Raw genomic sequence first — 21,320 nt, 5'->3', positions numbered from 1 at the left:
AAAGGCACTGCAGTGACTCCAGCAAGGTGCTGATGAATCAGGGGCAGAATCCAAACAAAAATATGGATTAAATATAATTTTCAAAGTAAGAAAAAGCTGTCTGTATGCAGAGATGTTTGTACCCCAGGTAAATTCCTACAACATGGACCCAGGGCTTGTCTCTGTGGGTGTTATTTCCATTTTCCTTCAATTCCAACGCGTGTTAAGTGTCAGCAATATCCCCTGTCCCCTCCAGTTGTGTACACCCTGGATTTCCCCCTGCTCTATTAATGCCAATAGGTGCCCTCAGCATTTAAATGTTGTTCCAAACATCCCCCAAGAAGCCCCATTTAATCCAGCCTGGCCTGCACATGGAGCTGTCAACACGATTAAAACAAGGGAATCTTGGCTGGGATGATTAAACCTGGACATGGGAATGCTCATCTGTTCCCTCAGATTGGTTGTGTCACCTTAAAAAAGGACATGTGTGAATTAATTTGGGCTTTGCAATGAGGGGAATGGCTGTTGGTGTGCAGCTCAAAGTGCAGTAAATTGAATTTGTGGATGAGACAATGTGAGACATCAAAGCCACCCTGTGCTCACCTGGTGCTGATGTGACAGGATCTTTTTTGGGAATGGAGAGATGCTTCATTTTCTGAGAGCTCTGGAGAGTCCCAGGAGGACACAGACGGAAGCTGGGAAATTTAGGTTGGATGTTAGGAAAAACTCTTTTACAGAAAGAGTGATAAAGTGCAGGAATGGTCTGCCTGAGGAGGTGGTGGTGGCTTTAAAACATCCCTGGGTGTGTTCAAAAAAGGATGTGGCACTGGGTGCCAGGGTTTAAGTTGAGGTGTTGGGGCTGGGTTGGACTCGATCTTAAAGATCTCATCCAACCTGGTGATTCTGTGAATTCTGTGAGACACCAGAGGAACTGGAGTGACAGGAGCAAATCCACCCCCCATGAGCCACTGATTCCTCCACATCTCCTCCTGAGGGACAACCCCTGCTCTGTGACAAGGACAGCACCCAGGGAATGGCTGGAGCTGGGCCAGGGGGGTTCAGGTTGGATTTAGGGAAGGGCTCTTCCCTCAGAGGGTGCTGGGCACTGCCCGGGCTGCCCAAAGAATGGGCACAGCCCCAAGAGCTCCAGGAGCCTTTGGGCATCATTTCCAGGTGATGCCCAGGGTGGGATTTTGGGGTGTCTGTGCAGGGTCAGCAGCTGGACTGGATGACCTGTGGGTCCCTCACAGCTCAGGAGATTCCGTGATTCTACCATGCATTGCCCATGTTCCTGCTGTTTGGGTGGAACATGAGCTCAGAGCTGAGAGGCACCTTGGGAATGCAGGAATTACACAATTCCCACAACATTCCATGCATGGATGAGCTTCATCCCATCAGCCCACAGGAACAAGCCTCAACCTGCTCCAGATACACCCCAAATCTGTGATTCCTGCTGGGACAGGGCCTGGGAATCAGTCAGGCTGTCTGGAGAAACTGTCTTGGGCTGGGGTGTGTATTCTATCATCATCTGTTGGAGATGGGGCAGTTATCTTCTGTTCATGGGGCAGTTTTCTTTATATTTCCCACACCAATCCTCCCTCCAGGAGATCTCTGCTGTCCATGGGCCATTAATTATTAATTATCGTCTGTTAATGGGCCAGTGAGTGTCCTTGCATGGCTGATCCAATCCCAGCATCCCATGGGGCAATGCTCCGCCCAGGGGAGGAGCCAAGCATTCCTACCTGGGTACAATCTGAGGGTTGGGACACCATGGACAGCCTTTCCCACTGCATGGCCAGAGGGAGCCCAGGCCCATCTGCAGCAGCCCTGGAGCTGCAGAGGAAAACTCCCCCCTTGTGCAGGATCCCTGCTGCAGCAGAGCCACAGCTGGCACTGCAGGAGGGCTGAGCCCCCCTGGGATGGGGCTGGGACACCCCCTGACACACAGGGGATCAGTTCCTATTCTCACTCTGTCAGTGGATTTTCTTTTTGTACTATTGCATTTGTATTTTTTTTTTAATTTTTGTAGTAAAGAACTGTTATTCCTATTCTCATATCTCTGTCTGAGAGCCTTTTCATTTCATAATTATTTTAATCTGGAGGGAGAGGGTTTGCATTTTCCATTTCAAGGGATGCTCCTGCCCTTCCTTAGCAGACACCTGTCTTTCCAAACCAAGATAGAAGCAAACCCAGCTCCAGAGAGTGGTGAGACCCAGCAGGTGGGAGAGCCAAAGCAGCAGGTCAGGCTGGGAGGGGAGGCAGACCAAAAAGAAATCAGGGGCTGGGAGCTCTCGGAGCTGTCCACAGCAATAATCACCCTCACAGATGCTTAGCTCTAACAACCTGACAAGATCCCTTTCTCCACAGACGAGCTGTTTGATTGCTCCCATACTTGTTTCCATCCCAAATCCCCGGGTTGCAATGTCTTTGTGACACTCCAAACATCCCCAGAGCTCTTTGAAGTCGAGTTTTAATGTGTTTATTGACACCAGTTTTGATATTTCAAAACACATGGGCTACAAATTGTTACCATGCACTGCAAGTGTTTACAGTAATCCCTGTATTAAAACAAACTCAGCCTTTCCTGATGATTTTATATCTTCTTACTGACTCACTTGCCTGTGTTTATTTAAACTCCTGTTGAGGGTTTTTTTAAAAAATATTCAACACTTTTAAAACATTAAAAAAAAAAACCTGACCCTATCTGCAGATCTCAGATACTTTTGAAAGGTTTTGCCTTTATTTTATGGGTGCCCCATGGCTCAAATCTCCCTTTTGAATTCTAACTGCATGGAATAGTTTTAAACTCTCTGTTTTTATTGTCTACTGCTCAGAGTGATGTCTTAGAAAAATTCCTACAGAGCACAAAGCTCCTCATCCTGCTCCAAGCTCCTCAGAGGGAGCAGGACCCACTCCCATCACTGCCCCCAGATATTCCCTCTGCAAAACAAAACAAAAAAAACCCCATAAATTGTGGCAGGAACAACAGCACTGGGAAAATGAGGAAAATCAATGTTTGCTGAATGAAAAAAATCTAAATTAGGGGAAATATATTTCCTTAATAACTCATAAAAGATAGGGAGGAAGGGGCATGAAATTTGCAAAGAAATTATAAAATAGAAATAATGTTACAGACATTGTTATTTAAAAGGAAACTCCAATTTCTGCCTGGCTAAATTGGACCAGCTCTGGGGATTCCTCCATGCTCTCCTTGTCTTTGGGCTCCCAAAGTCCAACCAGCGGTGAAACAGGGAAAAGCAGGGATCCCTCACCCTTAATTCAGCATTAAGGAGGTGCTGAGCTGCTCTGGAATCTCGTTGTTGTTTCCTCAGCCCAGCTCTGGGCTGTTCCAAGGGCTCAGTCTGGGAAGGGACAAGTGGAAAATATTCCTAAATTCCCCAATTCCCCATTTCCACATTCCCACATTCCCAAATTCCCAGTTCCCAATTCCCACATTCCCAAATTTCCCATTCCCACATTCCCAAATTCCTCCATTCCCATGGAGTGTGCAGGCCCCTCTGGAGCAGGGCCAGTGGCTCAGTGTGAGTTTTACAACATTTCCCTAACAGGTTATAAAATGGCTCTGTATCTATCTTTAAAAGGTCTTTTAAGGGAAAACTGTCTAATTAAGAAATGGCACGTGAATTATTTTTATTTTTTAACCTAATAAATAGTCACTCTTGTCCTGCAATGCAGACTTTTTTTTGTCTAATTACAAAATACTACTTAAACTTATAATACTATAATATTTATATTATATGTATATATTATAACACTTATGTATTATATATACTAGATGTAATTATAATATATAATATATGATATATAATATATAATATATGATATATAATATATAATATATGATATATAATATATAATATATAATATATAATATATGATATATAATATATAATATATAATATATAATATATAATATAATATATAATATATAATATATAATATATAATATATAATATATAATATATAATATATAATATATAATATATAATATATAATATATAATATATAATATATAATATATAATATATAATATATGATATATAATATATAATATATAATATATAATATATAATATATAATATATAATATATTATATAATATATAATATATAATATATAATATATAATATATAATATATAATATATAATATATAATATATAATATATAATATATAATATATAATATATAATATATAATATAAAATATATAATATATAATATATTATATATTATATATTATATATTATATATTATATATAATATATAATATATTATATATTATATATTATATATTATATATCATATATCATATATCATATATCATATATCATATATCATATATCATATATTATATATTATATATTATATATTATATATTATATATTATATATCATATATCATATATCATATATCATATATCATATATCATATATTATATAATATAATACACTATATATTATATAGTATATAGTATATTGTATATAGTATATACTATATAGTGTATATTATATAGTATGTAGTATACAGCATATAGTGTATTGTATATTGTATATAACCCAATACCTAACCATATAATAATATATAATTATATGTAATATAGGTCTGGAGGAAGAGCTGAAACAATATATATTGTATATACAATAAACAATATAATTTACAAGAATGTAAAACTGGTGGAAAGTCTGGAGGAGCAGCTCCACACCCTGAGAAGTGCTGGCTGTTTGTACATCCCAACAATTCTGGGAGCCAGGGGAGTTGTCTGCCTGCTCTGAAGGTGTTTCCACTGCATTTCTAAAATTTTAATGACATTAAAGACAACTTGTCCTCCTCAGTGATTTTGTTCACTTCAGTTTGTGGGTGCAGCTCTTCTTTTGTAAATTAGAATTTAATCCAGCAAAGGGCTGGGAGAGCCCTGAGCAGCCAGGGAATCCTCAGCACACAACTTTGCTGACTTTAACTCATCTTAGCAAATTTCTGTTGGTAAAAAACACCTTATTTTAATTTCTGCATAAGAAGCACTTGTAAACAACATTTTTTGTTGTTTGATCAGTGATCAGTCCAACCCCAAACAGCCACTCTGAGGCAGAAATCAGCGCCAAAACTGAGCTGACAGATGAGAAAGCAGCAGGTCCCAAGGGAATCTCGCTGCTCGTTGTTCTGCTGGGAGCAATTCCAGGCAGCTCTGCCAGGGCTGGATCCTCACTGGAGCCAATATTTGGGTGCAGCAGCAGAGCAGGGCACTGTTTGTCTGTCTCCCAGTGCTATCCATCACTGTGTTTACCATATTTTCCTTTTTCTTTCCATAACTCCTGGCTTCACTCACGTCTGGGTGTTTTCTAACCAGCCTTGAGGTAATAAATCAAAGCTGTCAGCGTTGGAAGAAAATTAATGTGAGAAGTTGTTCCAAAGGCCACCAACCTTTTCCCTACTCCCTGTGAGCTGTGTTAATCCAGGATTCCTCAACAGCTTTCAAAGTTTTCCTATTTTCACAAAGTTTTGAAGCTCCAGATGCCTTTTTTAAAATTATTTTATTTTTGAAGGCTGGCTTTGTACCCTCCAACAGCCCAAATTCCTGGAGTTTTAGAGAGAAATGAGGGTGCTCAGCACAGCTCCAAAGCTGACCCTGAGCTATCTCCAGCCAAGCCACAAGCAAAACCCAGACCATGAGCTGGAACTGAAGCTGAGTTGAACTTTTACAGAGGAAAAGGCCAAATAATTAGAAAGCAATCCTGCTCCTGTGCCCTGTAGTGATGACGCCGGCTGAATTATTCATCGGGAGTTATTTATCCCAGGAATGTGGCTGGCATTTCTGCTGAATACATTACTTGCAAGTTTTGATTTCTGGTTTCATTACTCACCCAGCTCCAACCCCGAGCTCCTCATTTCTGCAAAGTCTCTTTTTTGCAAGGCTGAGAAAAGGAACACTTGGGACACAACCTTCAGCTGATGTGATCCAGCGAAACGCCTCCCTGGGAACGGGCAGCCTGGCAGCTCCAGCATTTCCCTGGAACTCTGGAAAATCCAATGTTCTTACCCCATTCAGCTGCAGATGAACTCTGTAACCCCAGGCAAATCACTTTGTTCCCCCCCTCACCTCTGGCTGCACATTTGTAAAATGGCCAGAGTGTTTCACTGTAAGGTACTGTAAGGCCAGATATGTTAAATTGGTCAGTTACTATGGAAACTGGGAATGCTCCTAATGCAGATGGATGAGGGCAGGAGCAAATGCACCTGACTGAAAAAATCATGAGCAGTTGGGAACTTCATTAGGTAAAATCATGGTGTAATCAGAGGATTGTGGGAGCCACCAAAAATTCCTTTTTATAAAGTTCCTGCTTATTAATTATTCAGTTTGGCTCTGGGCAGACACCGAAGGTTTTCCCTCACACATTTTCAAACTCTGACATTGAATTGTTCTGTTGCAATTTCTTCTGAGATGTTTAGGTAGCAGCTGAAATTCTGTCCTACCAAACAAAGATCATTAAAACCAGAAGAGCAACTGCACAATCAGCCCAGAAGTCTGAAGACTGAGAAGTATTGAGAAAGAAGTTCAATTCCAAAACTAACAAAATCTCATGAGCCACTTAAAGAGAAAGTACCAAGCAACTGCTGAAGGCAACTGTGGCAGCTTTCCCTCCACTGAGAGGCTGCTGTTTTAATTAAATATCCACAAAACATTGCTGCTCCCTGCTTTTGGATCAGAATTCAGCTGTCAGCTGCCTAGTTGAACATATAAAAGGTGCCTCCACCTGTATCTGAGGTCACCAAATTGTCACCAAATTCACCCCAAAAGTGGCTCCAGCTTTCACAGGCCCAAATCAGCAAGTCAGGCCTGGAGAGGAATTGTTGTGTCTGCCCAAAATGGGGGAGCAGCAGCTCCCATTCTCTATGGAACTCAGAGTTCTACACGAAAGAACTGCAGGATTACAAAGAGATGAAAAATGGAAAAGCTCAAAAAAACCCCCAAGGCATCACCCCAGCTCTCCTTTGCCATTCTCCCACATCCTCCAGCTGTGCCGCCCCAGGCACCCCAGAACACACCCCAGTGCCCAAAAATCCTCTTCATTCTCTTGCAAAGCCTCAATGAGGGCAAATTCTCCAAATAAAAGCCAACACGAGCCCACAGATTTGAAAACAGGCCCAGAACCATCTCCTGTTCTTTTTTTGCCTGCAATTTCTCTTGATTTTGACTGAAACAGCATCTAATCCCTGCAGTCAGCCTCAAATATCTGTCTATACACATAAATATAAATATATAAATATTTTCCAATTCCAAGTAGCAGCTACTGAGGGAATATTTGCCTACCCAGACCAATAAACTAATCCTGAGTGCCAGGTGTGCCATAATAAATTTCTCTCTGCCTTGAGTGGTTTTGATATTCTTGCTGCTATCAAATATCTCACACATCCTTAAAACAAAACCGATTTGTTCCAGAAAAATCACACTACAGTTTTATTCTTAGCATAAAAAGCATTGTATTCTTTATATCTCTGACTTACCCAGGCCACAAAAATAAAAATAAAAAAAGTCCAGGGCTGGTTTCTGCTAGAGCAGGTTCCAAAAGCAAGCAAATCCCTGTCTCACACACACATACTTAGCAGGATTGGGGGATTTATTTGTCCTAATCTAAGCTGAATGCCTGTTTGTAATGTGAGTGAATATCTAAACAGATTATTACATGTAACAGCAACAGCTTTCTCCAAAAATCACTGGGATTATTCAAAGCCTAGAAGGGAAGAAAGTGGAGAGGAGTGTTTGAGTAACGTGATCTGCCAAAACAGGACGGAAACTCTTTACCAGCACCTTGCCAGAAACAATGCAGGGCTGAGTCTGCTTTAAACAAGATGATTTTTCAGAATATTGTTACTGACTTTTTGTATAGTGTTAGTGAGGTTTGTGTACACTAATAAAAAATGAAAGCTGCTATTAAAAACAAATCAATGGGCTGGGCCTGGTTTTGATCACACCAGAGCTGGCCATTTGCATTGGTATTTGCAGCATCTGTTCCAATTAAGACTTGTTTTCTAGTTTAAAGATATTAGTGCAATCATTAGAGTTCTGTTGAGAACATGAATAGAGCATTGTTCTGGCAGAATGCAGTTAAACAGACTCCACAGACTCTATTAAATAGCTTTGCTGCCCAATTAGAATGGGAAGGAGTCAGGCACACAGGGCTGCACTGGGTACCCTCTGTTCCACATGGATTTTTATGGATTCATACTCAATGAAAAGGGCTAACGTGGAACATGTGTGGGGAAAGCAGGGGCTGCAGGCTGGCTTGGGGCAGGGCAAGGGGAGCATCCAGCCCTTTATCTGCATTTAAAGGACACCAAATTTAATCATTGTGGCCACTGGGTGTAAAACAAGGCCCAGGGGTGGCACTGACTGCAGGAATGGAAAATGGGTTAATGTGGGAGTGATGCACCAGGGGCAGGAATCACTCCAGAGGCTGAATCCCAAGAAATGAATCCATCAGCACCCCAAAGATTATCCCAGTTTTGTCAGAGTGGGGTGAGGGCAATGCCCACAACATTCTGGGTTCAACCTCCAACCCCACAGCTGCTTTCCCACCCACAGGAATGCTCATCCACCCTGGTGTGCCAGCAGGGATTTCCTCAGGGATCCTGTGGATCAGAATTACCCAAACCAGCAGGTTCTGGGTGCCTGAGCCTCCTGGGCAGCATTTAGGGGAAATATTCCCTGAATCCCTGCTGCAGCTTCCTAAAGTATTCCACATCCCAGCCCAGCTGCCCTGACTCCAGCTAATTAGCTCTTGGAGCTTTGATGGATGGATTGATTCCGCAGTTAAACAGAGATAAATTAACTGTCTGTCCAAACAGAGTTTGAGGGAGGAGGGAATTCTGATTAGAAAGTTATTTCATGCAGTGCTGCTCTTCCTTCTCAGCCAGTGCTGAAAACCTCTCGCTTCCCTTGGGGGGGGGGAAACTCATGGAGCCAACTCAGATCTTCAGAGCTTCCACAAAATTCTGCACTCTCAGACCTGCAGAGCTCCCCGGGAATTTAACAAATTCAGTCCTGCACAGACCCCCAGGAATTCAGCAAAATCAGACCTGCAGGGCTCCCCAAAAATTCAGCAAAATCAGACCTTCAAAATTCCCCAAAATTCAGCAAAATCAGACTTTCAGAATTCCCCCAAAATTCAGCACACTCACACCTGCAAAGCTCCCTGGGAATTCAGGATATTCAGACCTGCAGACTCTCCAAAAATTCAGCACATCAGACCTTCAAAATTCCCCCAAAAGTTCAACAAAATCAGACCTGCAGAGCCCTCCTGGAATTCAGGATATTCAGACCTGCAGACTCCCCCAAAATTCAGCACATTGGGCCTTCAGAATTCCCCCAAAATTAAGCACACTCAGACCTGCAGAGCTCCCTAGGAATTCAGAATTTGCTCATCAAACCCACAGGGGACACCCTTGGCTTTGGTGCATTGGTAAAACCCCTGATTCTGCACTGATCTCTGCAGGTTGAAGACCCCACCTCTGGAATTTAGTTTCCCCACACTTCCAGGAGCATCTGAAAGATGTTTTATTGTGAAACTCATCAAAACACCTCAAATTCAGCAAAAAAAGTTTGATTTTCTCCACACTCTAAAGGACTTTTATGTTAAAATGTTGCCTTTTTTTCATCTTGAAATGAGAAATACCCAAACATGTTTTTAAAAGGTGCAATTATAGAACTAATGAAAAAATCTTTAACAACTCTGATAAGGGCTTGGAGAAAGATGGGGTTTGTTAGAATTTAAGTACTTTAACGTGCAAATAGTTTAAAAAAACAAATGCAGCCATCACCTAAATATGTTAAACAAACAGGCATCGAGCAAGATGGATTGGAGATCATTTCATGTAAATATTAACTTTTAAAGCTTTCCAACTGACACAATTTGGGCAACAGAGAATGTCCCTTTGCTTGCATCCTCGTACACTCAGCAGTCCTGGAAGGGAACCAGGAGGGGGAAAGAAACAAAAACAAGCAAATGCAAGGTGAAAAATAGAATTTAAGGTTTCTGCAGACATGGCCAAGGAAAGCTGGCACAGCCTGGGCTTCCCTGGATGCCTCACCTCCTCAGAAAGGCTCTGGCAATGTTGGCCAAGTCCTAAACTCTGCCAGCCCTGTTGTCTCTTCTCTCGAGTGTGAGAACACATGGCCCCAGCAAGCAGAGAAAAGTGCCTTGTTTTGTGTGAAAAAAAAACCTTTAAAAGATTGACAAAACTCAATAACCCCACAAGGGTTTCTCCCCTTTTTCCCCCCCAATTCCACAAGGTTTTTTTATCCACCTTTTCCCCCAGCTCCACAGGGTTTTTTATTCATCTTTTCTCCCAACTCCACAAGGCTTTTCCCCATCTTTTCCCCCAACTCCACAAGGTTTTTGTCCTTTTTTTTCCCCCTAACTCTACAAGGTTTTATATCCATCTTTTCCCCCAACTCCACAAGGCTTTTTATCCATCTTTTCTCCCTCAAATCTTCCCTCCACCATCCCCCAGGACAAATCCCTGATGCTCACTCACTGTTGTGATGTCTCTGCTCTGCAAATCACCCCCAGCTCTGCTCTGCACTCTGAAGGGAGAACACTCAGAGGGACCAAAATGCTCCCCAAAAAGAGAAAAATGAGAAAAACGGGTAAAAATAAAGCAGAAAAAGAAGTCTCACCCTCATAAAAATCACATTTCTTTTTCTCTCTGTTTTTTTTTCCAATTTCAAGGACCTTAATGAGGCTTAGTCCCACCAAGGAGAACCAAGGATATGAGATTTTTTTCCTTCTCTGTTGAAGAGGCTTTAGATACATTAAAACTAATTACTGCTTGTTTTATGCTCCAGTAGGATGAGAAATTCCCTTGAATCTGGGATGGGAATTAATGCCAGTGGGCAAATTTTTACTGTGTGAGAAGAAAGGAGCAGGCAGCATCCAGTGGGGAGCTCTCTCCACACATTTTTTGAGCAATCCCAGGGATGGTGACTCCAGCACTTTCCTGGGGAGGCTTTTCCAGTGTTTAACCACTCTTAAAGTGAAGAATTTTTTCCCTAAAATCCAACCTGAAGCAAACTCAAGGCTGTTTTTCCTTGTGCCATCAGTCCCTTGGGGAGCACAGACAGGGCTGAGCATCAGCCAGAGGGAATCACTTTCATTCCTAGGGAGCTTTCAAAGAGAGATTTTGCCTTTGCCAAGTATTTCCAAGGTCTGAATGCAAATTATTATTATTAATAGGATATTTTAGCCTGTCTGGGTAAACTGTGCAAACAGCAGCAACATTACCCAGGGCTTCTCAAGTTTGTGCACTTCAAGCAGATCACCTTTCTCTCTGTAAGCAAGGAACTCTGTCTTTAGATCACATTTGGCTTTTTTTTTTGGTCTTTCCAAAGCTGTTTAGCCTTTTGTTATTATTTTAACTGTTTATTTCTTTAACAGCTCATTATTTTCAGTGGGCTCCTGTGTCTCATTACACACAGTTCAGCTTTAAGGGGAAATGTGTCCTTTATACAGGTTTATTCTGCCTAAAAACATAATCAGAAGTGTTTCCTCCTCTGATAGTCATCTCTATAAAGAGTGCTCTGGGCTTTATGTTGGATTCCTTTTGTAAGAAGTGTTTTATTTGCTTGAAGAGAACCAGAGAGAGTCAAAAAATCCTTCAGAAGACATCCCTTGATGTGTTCTGCTTGAATCTATGGGCAAGAATTTCCACGAACTCCTATAAAGCTGAGGGTTTGAGGGCTTGAGGGGAGAAGATGCCTCTGCAATGCTCTCACCTGCAAAAATCACACTGAGTGAGAATTGGGGTTCCATTTATCAACGCCCTTGGACTGAGTGAAAGGCTGGGCGACAATTCTAATTTTAGGGTATTTCCAATATAAAAATCCAGAATGGTTTTGGAGGGGAGAGTGGGATTTGCTTTACAAAAGAACAGATTTTATTATTTAATGGGTGACAGCAACACTCTCAGAAGGATTTTCACCACTTGTGTCTGTCCCCCAGCAGAGTCTCTGAGCATCCCCACAAAGAGACGTCCTCAATGTCACAGCCAGTGTCACACAGCATCATCAGGGATGAGTTCTTTGTCCTTCCCAAATCTTCTCCCTTCCCAAATGGCTCCCACAGCTGTGGGGTGCTTGGCACAGGCCCCGAGTGAAACCCCAGCTCACTCCTGTAAAAGCAAACTGGTCACAAAATGAAAGAGGAAACAGCCCTTAAAGAATTTGGGATGCTGATTTTCAGCCCAAACAAATTACAGGGAGAAAGAGGGACTGGGCAGGGCACGAAGGAGAAAAAGAAGCCAAGCTCTGGAACCGCTGAGTTCCCCTCAATCCTCGGAGTGCGGCCAGCGCAGCATACGAAGGATTGCCCAGACAGTTCCAAAAATGACACATCACCCTCTTCCTTCCCTGCCTCACTCGTGGCAAACCCACACCAACCAGCTCTTTTATTTATTTTTTTTTTATTTTTTTTTCCCTTGTAATGCCCCAGAATTCCCATGAAAACAGCGAAAGGAGCCAAAGCAAGAGGAGCTGAGGTGCTCCAGCATCGCAGCAGCGCCCCGTATTTAAACACCTCTGCTCCCAAACCTGATCCCAACCAGACACAGCCCTTTGCCCAATGCCTTCTTTCAAAATACAAGCCCAGCAAAGGCTCTGACCTGTCAGCCTCACTAAGCATTAATTTTTTTATTTTTTTTTTTTTAATCTCTGCCATACTCAGCCCCTCACAAAGCGGGTAAGTCTCTGCCTGGCGTTTTTTTGGAAGGAAAATGTGGCATGCACCTATTTTGTTTCATTCTGTGCCAGGACCTATAAAGTTACTGTGGGCTGCAGCTCCTGCCAAGTTCTAAAGGTGACAGGGCAATGGGCACCCAAAGGACGCTTCTATCAATGCCCTTTTATTTCCCTCTCTTTCCCCTTCCACCAACTCTTTTTTTTCTAATAGAATTACTCTTATCTGCAAGTGATTTAAACTCTAAGGTTTACAGAAGATTTAAAGAGTGCGAACACAGTTGGAATGTTTTAAACTAACAGTACAAGTTGCATTTTAAGAAAATAATTAACTCCCAGGGGAGGTGTGGTTCTTGGAGTAATGACAGATTCAAGGCTGGCTTTCCCTATATGGAGTTTCCAAATAATAAAATATCTTTGGTTCCCTACTGGTGTCAGATGAGAACCTGTTAGTGTGCTAGTTGCTGGTGGACTGTCATGGGTTTGTCGGGGTTTTTTTGGTGTTTTTTTCTTTTTTTCAGTGGGCCCATTAGTGTTTTAAAGACACAGTGCACAGTAGGTAACCTCCCGTGCAAAGCTGCAGCACAAAGCGTTGTAAATGCAGAGTTTGTGTATTTACAGCCTTCCCCCATCCCTTCTTCTGGCTAAAAAAAATAAATTTAAATACAATATTTTCTTCTTATTTTGCAGCTTTATTGTGTCTGTTCTTGCTGGGGGCTTCTCACAGCCCAGCGTAAGTCCCAGTGTCCCTCCTGCCCATTGGGAGGGGTGGCAGGGCACAGCCACCTGCCAGGGCACAAGAACAGATGCAAACCCTCCTTTTTTTTAAAAAGTGAGTGCTCACTGTTGGAGGAAAGCCTGCTAAGAAGATCAAACAATGAGTTTAATAACTCCTACTGAAAGCACGGCTCAGGTAGTTCAGCAGAGCCTCAACCAACAAAGATCCTGTGTAGGACTCTGCCAGGAGCTGAGATGTTGGACAGAACTTAAAGTTGATTTTATTTTATTTTATTTTATTTTATTTTATTTTATTTTATTTTATTTTATTTTATTTTATTTTATTTTATTTTATTTTATTTTATTTTATTTTATTTTATTTTATTTTATTTTATTTTATTTTCTCTCCTTTTGAACGGTATTCACAATAATGGAAGGGAAATGCTGTGGCCTCTCTGGTTCCTGAAGGATGGCACAAAAGCTTGGGTAGAGAGGAGAATAATTTCACAGAAAGCAGAATAGTTGCAGGACAACAAGATTCTCTATGAATTGTGCACAGATCCTAAAATGATGCACATATTCACATTTTAGGAGTGGCCTACAATGTACACATGGTCCGTGCCTTCTTTTTGTAAAGTGTGAGTAACTTAATGGATAATTTACACATGAGATTCCCAACCTGAAACTCCCAACCTGAAAATGAAACCGTGTGCTGTGATGCGAGCTACATCTCATCTCATTTGTACTCATGTCATTTAATTTGCCCAAAGAAAAAAAAACCCAGAGAGTTTTATTCATAATTTCATAACAATTTGTTACTGAATTCATGAAACAACCTCAGCAGTGTGTGTAACTCGTGATGTAGATTAAAGGACTGGACTGATGAGTCTCAGCCCCATCCCTGTTCCTCACAGCTTTCCTACTCAAGTTTAAGACTCCAGCACCACACAGGCACCGGCCTGTTCTCAGGAACACTCCCAGCCTCTCAGGGACAGCTCTTGCCACAAATTTAATTACTTGCAAAACCTTTGGTCATTAACACCCAACCTAAATTCTATTGCAGGTCACAGGCTATTAAAAAAATGAAGTGTCCATGCTCCCCAAACAATGATTTGTTTAACTGGAGCTTGGATTGAACCTGAAGCCACAACAGCACAGGAATCCCATTGCCAACGTCCTCAGCTTATTCCAAAACCTGCTGGGAAGCTTGGGAGGGAATTATTTCTTCCTGAACCTTTCCTTGATGCGCCACAATTCCTCCTCCAAGGCCAGGTTGGAGAAGGGGTGGAACAGGCGAGCTTTAAGGACCCTTCCAACCCAAACCATCCCAGGATTCCATGATTCCAGGCTGTTTTCCATCCCTCAGGCCACTGGGTGGATAAATGGGCCAAAATGTCTAATTCCCAGGAGGAAACAACATGGCCACTGCTAATGATGAGCTCAGAGGACACGTCTGCCCCCTCAATGTTCATTCACCACCCTGGCATGAAGCTCCCCAGTGCTGGAACAGCTGTGGAAGCCCAGCACAAGCTCCAAGGTGTTTGTCACCTCCCCTGGGGTGGCACGGGCTCCTTTAGGGACACCCAGCCCCTCAGCCAGCCCATTCTCCTGGAATGGGGCTGGAGAGTGACACGTAACCAAATCTGAGTGTGTGTACTCACCGAGGCACAGACCCTGCAGCAGGGATGGTTTATTGCTTTCATAATATTTTCCGGGTTTTGAAACACAAACCACATGTTTAATATTTTCTTTTTTTTTTTTTTTCTTTCAAAATTTACACATTGCACTTGCTGGAGAGTTTTTATTCCAGCACCCACAGCACCAGACCCTTCCCAAAAATGAGGAGAGGGAGGAGAAAGAGACTTCAAAATCTGCTGCCAGAGCTCTGGAACAACAGCCCAAAATCCCTGGCTGTGCTCCTCCCCTACCTTGATTTTACAGGGCAATAAAGAGGTCGTTTGGATTATCTTGTCATCAAGGAAATCATTGACATCCAAACAAAGGGGAGAAGTTTGACAGCTTAGAGCACATGGAAGGGGAGTGAGCAGAAAGTCAGGAAATTCTCTCAGCAAAGTCCACCTGGGGTGGACTTAAAATTCCTTCAGTTCCACCACAGATCAGCCTGACCATGGACAGAACAAGCCCCTCTTGGTGGGAGTAGTTGAGTACTTGAGTCAAGCCCTAAATTTTGACTATTGTTCCAGAAGGCAATGGGAGAATTCCCAAATTTTTGAAGGTCTCCATTAAAAAATAATGCAAGAATTTTTCAAATTCCCTTGGACCATCCCTTCAGCAAAAATGAGTTTGCTGATGTTGTGGGTATTGTAAAAACAAAGGAATGATCAAGAATCATGTCCTGGAAGTGGAAGCCAATTCCCTCACGTAAAATCAATGGGAATTAGACAAAAAAGTGCTTTGGAAAATCCTCTTAAGTAGCTGTGGCATCAGTGGGTTCCCTTTAAAATCTGTCACTCTCCACTTGAGTGGAAGGGGTGTGGAATCAAGCTGTCGATGTGAGAATGAGGGGAAAGCCCCAGAGCATCTCATGAACACCCACAAAAACAGGATCCTTGCTTCAGAGTCCAAAGGGAGCATAGATCATGAGGTAACATGGAGTGTCCCAGGTAGGAACAGGCTGGGAATGCTCCTGGAACACTTTGTGAGAGTCACTGAGCCCCTCCCTGATGCCTGTTTATTGGTGCCAAACAAATCCCTAAAGACACCTATTAATTGTAGAAAATGCTGATATTGGACATGCAATGATCAATCAAAGGACCAGGGAGTTCAGGCTTTTGGGACACATTTTAAAGAGCAGGAGCTCTGTGTTCCCTAGGCACACACCCTGCTCTGTGTTGCCCCCATTAGGACTCATTTTAATGGGATAAAAGGTTAAAAATACACATAAAACTCCCTCAAAGGGCCTATATCTGTGTGTCAGGGCCACTCCAACGTGGCACTTTCACAGCCACCTCTCTTCACTCTCATTTCCTCGCAGGACAAAATGTAATTGGTGGTTTTGACTGAACTCCTGCCACCCTGCAGCATCCCCAAAACACTGCAGTTGTTGTCAGAGGCACTCTTGGATGCTGACAGATGAACAGCATCATCTAGGGGCCAGAGATCAGCACTGGGAATCACACACAGCCATGAAACCCAGGGGATCTGCTCCTCAGCAGGCAGGGCACTCAGCAAGGAGAGGCCACTGCTTTATTCCTATTTAAAACAACACCCTGTGCAACACTCCAAAGCCCAAATGTAGCTGGGTTGGTTTAGTGTTACAAATCATCTTTATTTTGATGGGTTTCCAGCTGGGTGAAATCACCCTGCGCCTAAGGAAGCAGCCTAGAGCTCTGCCCTTAGAGCTGGAGGGATGCGCAACACCTTTTTCAGGTTGCAAAATCATAATAACATCACTGAAATCACTGAAAAAGCATCTAGAAATTAGCATGAGTATGAGAGATCCAAACTGGAGTCGGCACACTCTGTGGGGCTCAGTCCCTGGGCCACCAACTTTGTCCCTAAAGGAGACATCGAAATCACCAAGCAAGGTTGGGCCTAAAGCCTTCTATAGACATATATATGACATAAATATAAATTTATATGTGGCCAGGGTGAATATAAGACACCCAAATTGGAGCTAGAACATCTGTGCAGCTGAGTTCCTGTGCCACCAACTTTGTCCCTTGAGGGGAAGCCAAAATCACCGAGCAAGGCCCAGTCTGGGCCTAAACAGAGCCTCAGAGCTGGAGGGATGCACAACACCTTTTTCAGGATGCAAAATCACAATAATATCACTGAAATTACTGAAAAAGCATCTAGAGATGTGGCCAGCATAAGTATAAGATGCACAAATTGGAATTGGCACATTCTCTGTGGCTCAGTCCCTTTGCCACCAACTTTGTCCTTTGAGGGGATGCCAAAATCACCGAGCAAGGCCCAGTCTGGGCCTAAAGGCATCCACAGACATAAATATGGCATAAATATAAATATAATTTATATAAATACAAATATCAGGCACTGAAATCAGTACAAATTTCCCCTCCTAGGTTGAGCAGGGCCCCAGGTGGCTCTAAATGAGGCAGAGCAGGTTATGGCCACCAACCCTCAGTGGCCCTTTGAAATCCTCACCTCCTGCAAGGTGGAGTTGGACTTTTAAACCAACAGGTTTCTGTAAAAAATCAAAATATCCTTAAAAATGGTTATTTTGAACCCTATTGTGGCCAGAGGGGAGCGATGTTCAATGAAAATTGCAAAAAAAAAAAAAATGAACAAGCCCATCTCCAGGGGGAAATTCCAGTTTGTTGCTCTTGTACTCACACCCCATTCTCTGCCAAGGAATTTGGGCTCTCAGGAATTATGAGTGGAATAATCCCAGTGGGGCAGGGATGTCCTAAATAATGGCCAATTTTATTGTATGAAATTGTGATTTGGAGCTGAAATTCTAACCCTGAGACCAGGAACTTATGCAAACTTCTGCTGACAGGGATCCCATTGTCACAACTGTGAACTGAGCCACTTGTCTGCCATCACCAATTTGAGATATTTTATGAGTGAACGCTTTTATCACAATAACATGATGAAAAATGTGATTTCCTTGTCTTGTCACAGCAGGGACAAAAGATTTTTCTGGGTAGATAATCACACTTTTGGAGAACAAAAGCCTCTCAAACATGGTTAATTGACATGTCATGAAATGTGGTGTCCAAGAAGCACAGAAACAGAACAAACCAATGTCAAAATTACTTTTAGAGACTTAAAAATGAGCATTTTCTGTAAAGTGCTCTCAGCTAGAAGCAAAAATCAGCAAGGAACCACACAAAGGAGGGACCTGGGCTTGTGTAAAACCCATCCTAACTGTAAATGCTTTGCTAAACTTGGGGTTAACAGAAAAGAATCTGCTAGAAAGTGACCCCCCCTAAAATAAAATGGATGGGCAAACTGTGGCAAGGCTCTTCCCTTCAGATTCCCAGCCTGGCCATGGAGAGGCTGAAGGGGGCACTTGAGCTGCTCCAGACTACAAAGACACCCTGGGCACAAAGGAAACTGCACCAGAAGAGTGTTTAATGTCCCTAAAACCCACCCCAATAGAAAACAAATGAATGATGAAATAACAGAGGGCCCAACAGGCCCTGCTCCCAAACGTGGAGTTTGGGGCAATCCCTGGCTATTATTTTCACAATACCTTGCATTCATTACTTTATTTAAAAATGGTGTACTGTGTCTGGAAAACAGGAAGTAAGCCATAAATCTCTAGTTTAAAAGCCATCTGAAGCCTGTGGACCAGATATGTTCTCAATCAGTAGTCAGGCAGTAAATAAACATTTATATACAGCAACTGCTCTCAAGCAGCCTGACCTCCGGCTATTACAGGGCACATAAAGAGGAAATTTGTTTAGTCCCATAAAAGCCCAGGCAATATATCAATAGATTATTAAAAATGGAAACAAAGTAGGCTAATGGATTATATTGATTTTAATAAACATAAGTATATGGGATTCAAAGATAAGAGTCAGATATGACATCCTTGCAAGCTCACCTTTCGGGATATCTCCTAAAATCAGCCAAACTGCAGCTGTCAAGGATAGCAGGGGCTGCTATTTTTTGCTTTGCAAATTGACATATTTTTGGCTGAAGGACTTAAATTGGAGGGTTTGCATTTTTATTTCGGTTTGTGAACAATGAGTGCAGTCAAAAAATAAAACTTGCACATCTTTTAATGTCGTCAATGTGCAGAAAAACAATAAAAATTAAAGCAATCGCAGGCTCTCCTCAGGCATCTTGGCTGGGAGTGCACAGATGCTGCTGGGCTGGGATTTTTAGGTTTTGCTACCCTTTTTCTACAGCAAATATTGTTGCAGACACTGAAGGCAGAATTTCTGATGCTCTGGAAGTCTCCAGGATGCTCAGGTAGCCCCAACTCATCCCTCTGACTTCTTCCAAGGCTGAAACTTGTCTTTTTGTTTTAAATAATTGTTGTGTGCCCTGAACACGTGGTTGGTGGTCACAGTCTCAATATTTTTCCACTGCTAGAGTCTCTTTTCCCTCCTCTCTCTTTTCTCTCCTCTGTTTTGGGGAGGTCCCTTCATTCCCCATGAGTCGAGCGTCGCTGTGAAAAAACTCTTACTTAAGTAGGAGTTAAGTTAAAACTCCTGAAGTTTTTAACTTCAGGACAAGGTTTGTGGGACAGTCCAACTCTCCAGCTAGGAGTTCTCAGGGATGAGGAAACAGAGAGGGAAAAACCAGGCCAGGGCAGATCAAGTGACATCAGTGACTGTGACACCACTGTCACAACTGGAGGGAGCTGCGAAGTCACAAGTTCCAAACCTCAGAGGAAGGGAACAGAATGTTCTGGATGATAATTGGGTCAATGTGATTAGGAGTTTAACTCACCTCAGCAATCAGGCTACGTTAAAGCAGGTCTTGGAGCTAAAGAATGGAACAACAGTTAAAAATCTAAGCTGGTTTTCCATCATTTTTTCCTTTTGTTTCCCATCAGCAGCAAGGCCTAATTGCACACCTCCCAATTCTTTACCTAAATTCACCCCTCTCAAAGATCCTATGAAGTAAATTAAAATCCCTAATTATGAATTTCCTTAAATCTTGGACTAACTCAGGTGTCACCTCTGTGGAAGGTTAGGACACTTCCCTGGTTTAGGGTAAGAACTTGTGCCCTGCCTTTTATCAGCCAAATGCTGCATGAAAGCAAATGAGCTCAGGGCTGAGCTCAAACACTCCTGAGTTTGGATGCACCCCTAGACACAACAAAAAAATGGTTACAAGAAATTATTTATTAAGAAATTGTTTTTTAAGAAAGTATTTATTATGTAAAAAAGAAAAGGAAAATCAAGGAACCAAATGAATTCCTTTCACTAAAGAGATGAGCAGGAAGTTCTGATCCAAAGGACAGGCCCATCCTCCTCTGGGCATCACCTGCCTTTGCGATTTATACAAATATAAATATCAGGCACTGAAATCAGTACAAAAATTCCCTGAAACTTGTCTTTATGTTTTAAATAGTTGCTGTGTGCTGTGAACACATGGCTGGTGGTCACAATCCCAATATTTGTCCACTGCTAGATTCTCTTTTCCTTCCTCTCTTCTCCTCCTCCACGCAAAACCCTGAAGGAAGATGCCTCATTTTCATCCTCCACATGTTTTTAATTAAAACGAACAAATCCTCAGGAAGTGTTTGGAGCACAAATCTTTGAGGAGCAGCTGAGGGAGTGGGAAGGGGCTCAGCATGGAGAAAAGGAGGTTCAGGATGGACCTTGTGGCTCTGCAAAACTCCCTGAACAGCCCCAGGCTGGGCCAGGGCAGGCTCAGGGTGGGTATTAGGACAGATTTTCTCATGGAAAGGGCTGTAAAGCACTGGCACAGACTGCCCAGCACAGTGGTGCAGTCACCATCCCTGAAATGCTCAAAAAACATGTGGATGTGGCGGCTGGGGACATGGTTCTGTGGTGGCACTGGTTTGATGATCTTACAGGTCTTTTCCAACCTTAATGATTCCACGATTTTATGATTCCTTTCCTTGCAAGAGGAGGGACTAAAAACAGGACCTGGAAAGGTCTGGGTTCCCCCCAGCTAAATTTAGGGTAATATTTATTGGGGTGCTTGTTCTGATCACAAACCAAAAGCTGAAGTCTTCATTTGGTGTCAATTGGTTGCTAAAGAAGAAGAAATGCCTAAACTTACATAAATTTCTCCCACCACTCATTAGCCCCCAACAGCAGAAATAACACCCTTGAAATAAATCCCGAATCCACCACAAATTACAGCAATCTGCAATTATAAACTCCGGTGTTAATGAGCTTTGATTGCCCCTTCTTTGTGATGCCACCTCTAAATGCCGCTTACATTTTACAGCACCTTGGGGTTAA

The sequence above is a fragment of the Ammospiza nelsoni genome, chromosome 22 (assembly GCF_027579445.1).
Source record: "Ammospiza nelsoni isolate bAmmNel1 chromosome 22, bAmmNel1.pri, whole genome shotgun sequence".
Classification (NCBI taxonomy): domain Eukaryota; kingdom Metazoa; phylum Chordata; class Aves; order Passeriformes; family Passerellidae; genus Ammospiza; species Ammospiza nelsoni.
This window is presented reverse-complemented; position numbering follows the sequence as displayed.